The sequence below is a fragment of the Rhinopithecus bieti genome, unplaced genomic scaffold, assembly GCF_001698545.2.
Source record: "Rhinopithecus bieti isolate Rb0 unplaced genomic scaffold, ASM169854v2 scaffold_5942, whole genome shotgun sequence".
Classification (NCBI taxonomy): domain Eukaryota; kingdom Metazoa; phylum Chordata; class Mammalia; order Primates; family Cercopithecidae; genus Rhinopithecus; species Rhinopithecus bieti.
In genome coordinates, this window is record NW_016805026.1 from 521506 (window position 1) to 530057 (window position 8552).

Here is an 8552-nt window from a genome sequence, read left to right on the forward strand (position 1 = left end):
TTATTTTTTTTGAGACGGAGTCTTGCTCTGTCACCCAGGCTGGAGTGCTATGGCCGGATCTCAGCTCACTGCAAGCTCCGCCTCCCGGGTTCACGGCATTCTCCTGTCTCAGCCTCCCGGGTAGCTGGGACTACAGGCGCCGCCACGTCGCCCGGCTAGTTTTTTGTATTTTTTTTAGTAGAGACGGGGTTTCACCATGTTAGCCAGGATGGTCTCGATCTCCTGACCTCATGATCCGCCCGTCTCGGCCTCCCAAAGTGCTGGGATTACAGGCTTGAGCCACTGCGCCCGGCCAATTCTAAGCTTCTTAACATCACTTGAAAGATATACGGCCTGACTTCTGCTTCATCTGACACCAATCCCCATTTCACATCTTACCTTCCAGTCATATGAAGCTACAGAAATCTTGCACCAACTCAGGAGCTGTGTTTCTTAAAAGCACAGGGGTTGGCAGAACTAAGGTTGGCATGACTGAGTTCTCACATATGATAGAGTGTTCAGGGAAAACATTAAATATATATGAAATCTGTATACCACTGCAAAGAGGTATTTTAGAAAGCATCTACTTCCAGAACAAACTGGATCAACAAGTGACTATTCTTCTGAATCCTCTTCTTGAACTCTTCCTGAAAAATTATGGTGGTATTATGAGCTAGCAAGGCAGAATATTTTAAATATTTTGTTATACCAACTACTTTCATTTAAAGTTTATACATCAACCCTTATTAGTTTTAAATTGAAGTGGGTTACTCATAAATATTGATTTTATGGATCAGTGTCATTCACCCTATATTTTGCTGATTAAAAAACTCTTCTTAGCCTCAATGTTGTTTTCTTTTTAAATTTTACCAATATTAGCCTTAATATATTTGAATGGATACAGTAGCTAAAACCTTTCTCAAAGGATCCTCTTAAATGAAATGTTAGTTGGGCTGTAATAAGAACATCTCTCTGGTTGCTCTGCAAAAAATGGATGCTAGCATACAAAAGTGGAAACAGACTACTGTGGAAGTTGTTAGAATACTCCAAGGTAGTAGCTTGCCAGGGATGGTGGCAAGGAGATGGAGAGACATAGAATACAAAGGTTTTAAAATAAGCAACAAAAATGGGGAAGACTAGAAAAAGAAAGATCAGTGTGAGGGAGGTAAGGAATCAAAAGATCTGTCTTGGACATATACATTTTATTTGCTACTAAACACGCAAGTGGAGATTTTTAAGCAGTCAGTTGAAACTTTGGGGCAGAAGATGTAAATTTAGAAGTCATTTCTATATAGCCATGAAACTAGATCCCAAGGGAAAGAGTGCAGATAGCCCAAAATGATTTCATATTCAAACCATCAAAGGAAATAAAATGAATGGAAATTGACTCAATGGTGGATCAAATATCAAAAGAAGATGGCATAAAACAGGACTTTATTCCAGACTTCCTCTTCTCCAACTTACTCTTGAAGGATTTGCACACTACTTCAAGTCTTTTTTAGAATGAAGTGGGCATTAAATAAATAAAAATTATTTCTTACGGAACGTGTGCCTTCTTACCATGTCAAACAGGAAGTTAAACATTCTTCTCTCTACTGATCACATAATATCAGTGTGGCTTTCTGGAAGTGCCCTTAAATAGCATGTTAACCTGAGCTTATTACCAAGCTCAAGACCATTTCACCAAAACCAAAAGTGTTTGGCATATTTGTGACATGCAGAGGGATAATTATAAATAAATCCATTTCACAGGAACCCCATTTACTTGTAGTTCAGTATATTGTGCAGCTAACCCAAGTTTTAGAACTATAGAAATGTTGTTCTCCTCAAAAAAATATTCTAGAAGAACTATATCAAAAGCAGTTAAATAGCAGAAGCTAACTCCTGCCTTTACATCCTCTTTAGAAGCCACACATCTCTTGATACTCTGAGGACAGAGCTCTTATTCAGGATTTGCAACACAATCTTTTGGGAATTTTATTTTTAAAATATTCACACCCAAGCCTCACTCTTGAGGATTGAAATTTGGGAGGTATGTGAAGAGTATTCTGAAGAAATTCTTCATGTAATTTTGCTGCTGATTCCTGGTTAGGAATTTCTGCTCGATGGTAAGGACCTCTGAGGTTTCAAGGGAGTGAGCATTTGAGATCCAGAAAGGATATGGGGAAACTTCTTTGCCTTGCTTGCACCACTTGATTGGCTGTAATCCACCTGTGAATGTCACCGTTTAATTTGAATAATAACTCAAGCCAGGTTCTTTAATTTTTGTAACAAAATAGATAAATTTGTCAAATATGTGTCTAGCATTTTATTGAAAACAGCTGGATCTCCTCTAGCTCACAATAACAATAACGATAACGATATTTTAGGCAAATATGATGACTGTCATATTCATTGCTCTCTCGATTTGTTCAAAATCTATATTAGTCAATAAATACAAAACAGGGACTGTAATGCATGTGTGATATTCTCACCAATCAATCTAAGTTTCTCTTCCTGAACTATCAGAAAGTCAACTTTATAAACTGTTTCACCTTTGATTACTGTTGCTTCCTATAGAATGCCTTCAGACAATGTAAATTTTAAACACTAAGCCCTCAAGTTTTATGAAGGTTTATAAAAGAAATAACTTTAGCCAATAAAATCCATTGAGGATACCATCTGCATGATAAATTTCACCTCACAGGGAAAATGTAGCTAATATAAATTGATATGCCTCATTTCGTTTATAAAGAGAATTATCACTACCAAGAACTATTCTGCAGTAAGTTTTATGTGCCACTGTAGTAACCATCCTTAATCAAGGCTTTCTGGTTCAAGCATCTTTCCAAATCACTTCATTTTTTAATCTTTGTTTTAATGATGCCATGGTGCCTATAGCTTTTATTATAAGTTACTTCAAATTCTTTTTGGAAAGTGGATTGATTATTAATAATAAAATCTATCCTGGATTCACTCTCTCATAAAATAAATATTTATTTATTTCTAGTTATTGAGAGAACACCTCCAACAAGTGTAGTGTGAAGGTTTTCTAAGTTAAATAATCCAAAAACCTTCTGCTTTAAAACAACAACAACAAAATAAAACTTAGTACAGCATATCCTGCCACGACAGGGTTTCTTTCAGGAAGTTTACATTGTGGTCAAGGATTACGTCTGCTCCTTTAGCATCTGGAATAGAACTTCGTGAGCTCCTCTTCCTCTTTCTACAACATCACCATTACTGATATTTAAGCACTTCCTATGTGCCAGGGACTGTACCAGGAGCTTTGCCTGCAAGCTTATCTAATCCTCACAACAAAGTTGAACCTGGTCCTAATAATGTACCTATTTTAGATGAGGAATCTGAAACTTGAAAAAGATTAAATATCTTGCCTTCAATACATGGTTTTAAATAAATGCATAAACTTGTGCAGCTAGAGATACAATTATTAGACTTACCCCTGACTGAGAGTAGGAGAAACAATGTATGGAAACGTTTCTTCTCTAGATTCTGGGATAAAGTCTCCTCTGCTGCTCTCAGGAACTTGGACTTTCCTGATCTCACTGGAAACCAGAAAAATGGCTTTGCTTTTACCCTTTTGCAACAGGCAAACGGTTGAACCTAACACATTATATGGCTACCTTTCTTTAATCTGAGCTTTGACTTTTTCTATTTACCTGTGTTACTTATGTTTAAAATCTAAATAAAGGCTTAGACAGTGGTAGATCCACTGACCAAAGGATCAGGTAGATACAGTTGACTGTCCCAAGGCCCTTAGGTTCTAAGTGGCAAGGGATTATAGGAAGCATTCACTCAGCTGACAAACTGACCACGCAATGTCCCCCAAATGGGCCTCTCACAGCACTTTTTTCTGTTACCGCATACAGAGACGTAGCCATTGTTTACTTACCATGAGGCATATTTTTTACTATAGCCTTGAGGATGATATGTGATAAAGCATTTGACTCATATTTTTGACTATGATGTTCCAAGATTAATTAATAGAATAGTTTATTGATCCAATATGTTTTATATGGAATTTACCAGCTTGGAAATCAGGAAACCTGGTATATAATCCTGGTACTTATTCTAGTGATGTCTGATTCCAGGTAAGTCATTTAAGTGCTCTGAGCCCCAGCTTCTTAACTGTGCATGAGAGAATTTTGTTAGATTGTTTTGAAGGTCTCTCCCAACTCTGAAATCAATGAAGTTGCCAATCTCTATGATTGACTGTATCAAGCTACTCTTTACTGAGCTAAATTTTTACTTCATGTAATCTTCTCCAATCCGGAAGAAAATAATTCAAAGTCAACAGGCAAAAGTAAGAAAGTACGTTTTTACAGCAGAAGGATAAATTTAAGCATGATATATTCCCACATGCTTCATACAGTCATTCATGAGAGTTTTCTTTCATTGTTACTCATTTCCCTAATCGACTTTAAATTTGAGCATCTGATACATGGAGATGAGGTCAAAATAATCATTGATGAATTTCCTTTAAAAAATGTAAAAGTTGCTTCCTATCGTATGAGGAATTTCTATTCCTGAATGAGGTCATTTTTTCCTATTCCTATAGGAATTCCTATTCCTGAATGAGGTCATTTTTTCTAAGTTACCAGATTCTAACACACTGCATTTATTTATCTAAGATTTGTAATTATAGACTTCTCTCTGAACCTATAAATATTTAACCTAATATTTCCTTACAGATGTTTAAGAAAAACAAATCTTTCCTTTCTCTAATTCCTCAATTCAGTGAATCAGCTCTGTGTTGAGAAATTTCATCAGCACTTGCTTCCAAGGTCAGGGAAATCTTTGTTCCTAAAAAAGAAAAAAAAAAAAAAATCTGAATCTCAATTTACAACGTTTATTACTTTCCCTTCCCCACCAAAAGTAATTTTCTGCTATTATTCCTATTTATCATATTATTATCCTTTATTTTAATTCAATTTGCACACAACCATGCTTATTCTAAGTTTTATGTTAACTTTTCTAGAGACATCCCTGCCTGCAGTTTTTTCCTTATTCCAAAAATGGCAATAAGCCAAGCCCCACTTTCTTCTAACTTAATTTTTCCAGACATCTTAATGGCTATGTCAATTTCCTGTCATTGTTCTCCTATAGGATTTCCTTAGTCCCCTCCTGATGCCTTGGCGGGTACACATTTATACTGAAATTGACAAAGGTAGGGAAAAGTCATCAACACTGTTCAGAGGAGAAGAGACTGATTCATTATGACGTAACTAAGTTGAAAAGCACAGCTAATGGACTATTTTGGTAGCATGACTTGAGATACAGAAGCCTTTCAGTCCCTGGAAACGGTTGCCTCTAAATGGCACTCCCAAGGTCAGGAAGGAAACATGACATCACTGAGGAGCAGCTGCCTCTGAGGTAGTGAAAAGGAGCTTCAAGAAGCTCCTGTGATTAAAGGCACATGAATCATGATCATCCAGTTGGCTAAAAGATAAGAAAAATACAAGGATTTAAGGGCAAATTTAGAAAAACTCCAAGCAAAGAAGAGTTTGAGTTTTGTTTTCATATTCAATGAGCCCTTAACCTTGGCAGAATGTTTCTTAATAAGTGTTATTGTTTTTTCATTCTGTAAAGAAAATAAGTGATATCATTTTCTTCTCACCTGTGAGTTCAAGAGCAGTCCAGTTTCTCCCTACAGAGTCCAGAGTGAAAATTTAGACACTTATTTCACATTTATCTGTGTGGATTTGGACAGGAAAAAGGAGATATTGAACATGAACATTTTGAAACACAACATTTTTAAAAAGTATATCATTACTAAAGAACCTCCACATAGGATTTAAGGAATCCAAAGAACCCAATGTTGAAACATGCTTGAAAACTATTACTTTTCCTAATTGTTAAGAGCTTTATTCAATGCCAAAGCAGAAAAAGTTTTGCTATCAGTCCCATTCCTTATAACAATCTAGCTCTTTATTTTTGTTTAGAAGCTATACTGAGGAGCAATATGTTGTCACATTAATGAATATTATCAACAATAATAATATGTAAGTTAAATATTAATATATATGTTTATGAATATGGTTAATTTTAGACTTGTTTAAAATTGCATCTCTTTAGTGGAATATCTTAGTTTACTATTGCTCTGTTGCAAATTAACACAAACTTAGTAGCTTAAAACAACACAAGCTTATTCTCTTACATCCCAGAGATCAGAAATCTAGAATCCAAGTGTCAGCAGGGCTACATTCCTTCTGGAGACTTCAGGGGAGAAGTTATTTTCTTGCCTTCTTTGATCTCTAAAGGCTATCTTCATTTCTTGGCTCCTGGCCCTTTGACTCTGTCCTTACATATCTTGCTACTTTATTTGATCTCCTACCCCTCTCTTATGAAGTTTGTAAGTATATCAGATGCACCGAGATGATTCACCGAGATGCACCGAGATGATTCCCTTTTGTCATATAAGGTAAGATTTATAAGTATAGGGAATTAGAATGTGAACATCTTTGGAGGACCATTTTCAGCCTAGCACAATATACTTTACAATACTCAACAATATACTCAACAGCATACTTTACAAATGTTAGTGGAAGACGGCAGTCAAAAGTCATTAAAAGATATTTATAAGTAGAAGTCAAACAAAGGTTCTACATGGTAACAACATTCTAAAAGTGGAAATACTGGGAATTAATTACATATGTGACAGAAAAACACTGCAGCAGTGAAACGTGAGTCCATCAACTTAAGAAGGATAAAATGGCAAAGGAATGTTAAATATAATTAATCTGATCTGGGATTAAATTGGAAATTATGGAACTTACAATTGCAAGCTTTGAGTGACTAAACATAGATTTTGTTTGTTAAAGTTTTAAAGAAAAAATGTACATCAACAGATCAAGGAATGAACAAATTATGATATACCTATACAATGGAATATTATTCAGCCATAAAAAAGAATGAAATACAAGCTAAAATACAAACAAACCTTGAAAATATTATGTTAAGTCAAAGATGCCAGACACAAAGGGTCAAATTCTGTACGATTTCTTTTATAAGAAATATCCAGAATAGGAAAATTCATAGAGACAAAAAACATGTTAGTGGTTGCCAGAGGATTGACAGAATCGAGAGTATGGAGGGATTACTTACCCTTTTCTCATTCAGAAAAAAGTGCAGCAGCAATCGCTGCCAGCACAGTACTCTAAGGGCAAACAGGAAAAGGGTAATGGATACAGAAATTATTTTAAAAGTTTTGAAACTAGAGCGATGTTATTGTTATATAACATTGTGAATGCACTAAATGCTACTAAATTGTACACTTTAAGATGTATAACTGTACATTATATGAATTCCATCTCAATAGAAAAAGAGTTCTAAAGAAATCTCAACATGACAATGTTCTTAACAGTACTGTGTATATAACCAGTTCAATAGTAGGTTCTAGAAAGATCAGGAGAAGTATAAAAATTAATCTCAATAAGTGGTTTTTGAGATTAAAACCCTGGATCAGGTAATGAGTGACCTCTGCTCTAATTTCAACTAACAACAAATTAGCCATGTGACTCTAGGAAAAATCACAACATGTCTCTACCCATTTACCCATACATAAAATAAATTGAATAAATCAGATAATGTCTAACATTAAACTTCAAAATTCTATTATTCTTTTGCACCTTCTGTTCACACTCAGCTAGTTTCTTTGGAATACAAAAGAAAAGAAGAAAATTTCTGTCTCTGAAATTTACATTTCAGTGTAAAAACAAAATATGTTGTTTTCGATTTATTTGAGTATATAACTTATGAACAAATTTGTTTAAGATTATCAATAAATAAAGAGAGAGACAGATAGATAGATACATAAAAGCCCCCCTCCACATGCACACAAAGAGAGAGAGAAAAAGAGAGGGAGAGAAAGAGAGGAAATATGTATACCTATCAATGGTTATATCTAGATGGTGAGATTATAACGTTTTTGTTGCTATCTTTACCTTCTAATTGTTTTTTAAAAGAATATGTATTATTTGTATTGCAGAAAAAAATACAAATCTTGTTCAGTTTTTCTCCATATTTCAATGTTGAAGTATGTCTAAACCTGTAGTTATTAGGAATTCACAATAATCTGAATGCACACTAATCTTTTCAGGAACGAAATAAATAATTTAACTTAAAGGAATAGTTCAACAAAAGTAGAAGTTTGTATACATGAAGATATTCGTTGCAGCATTGTATTTATAGCATTTCCACATTGAAAGTTACCTCAGGACCTCAAAAGAAAAGAGCGTTTTAATACAAAATCTAATATCTTTAAAGATTATAAAGTTTTAAACATGGAAGAAAGAGTTTGTTTATTCCCATTGTTCAGCTTTCCTCATTCCCTCAAGTCCCTTTGCTCTATCCCAAGCCTTGGTATATTAGATTGGCATGAAAGGGGGCATCCTACTGCTTCTTGATTTGATTTCAAAGTTTTCTGCTGCAATCACTCTAAATTTTCAGAGATTAGAGTTATTGCATTCTAAACTCTGTTAAGATGTGTGCCAAGTCAACTTCCATGTGTCTCAATGGTGTGACCATCACTGCTTGATATTTATATATATATATATATATATATTGATATTTAC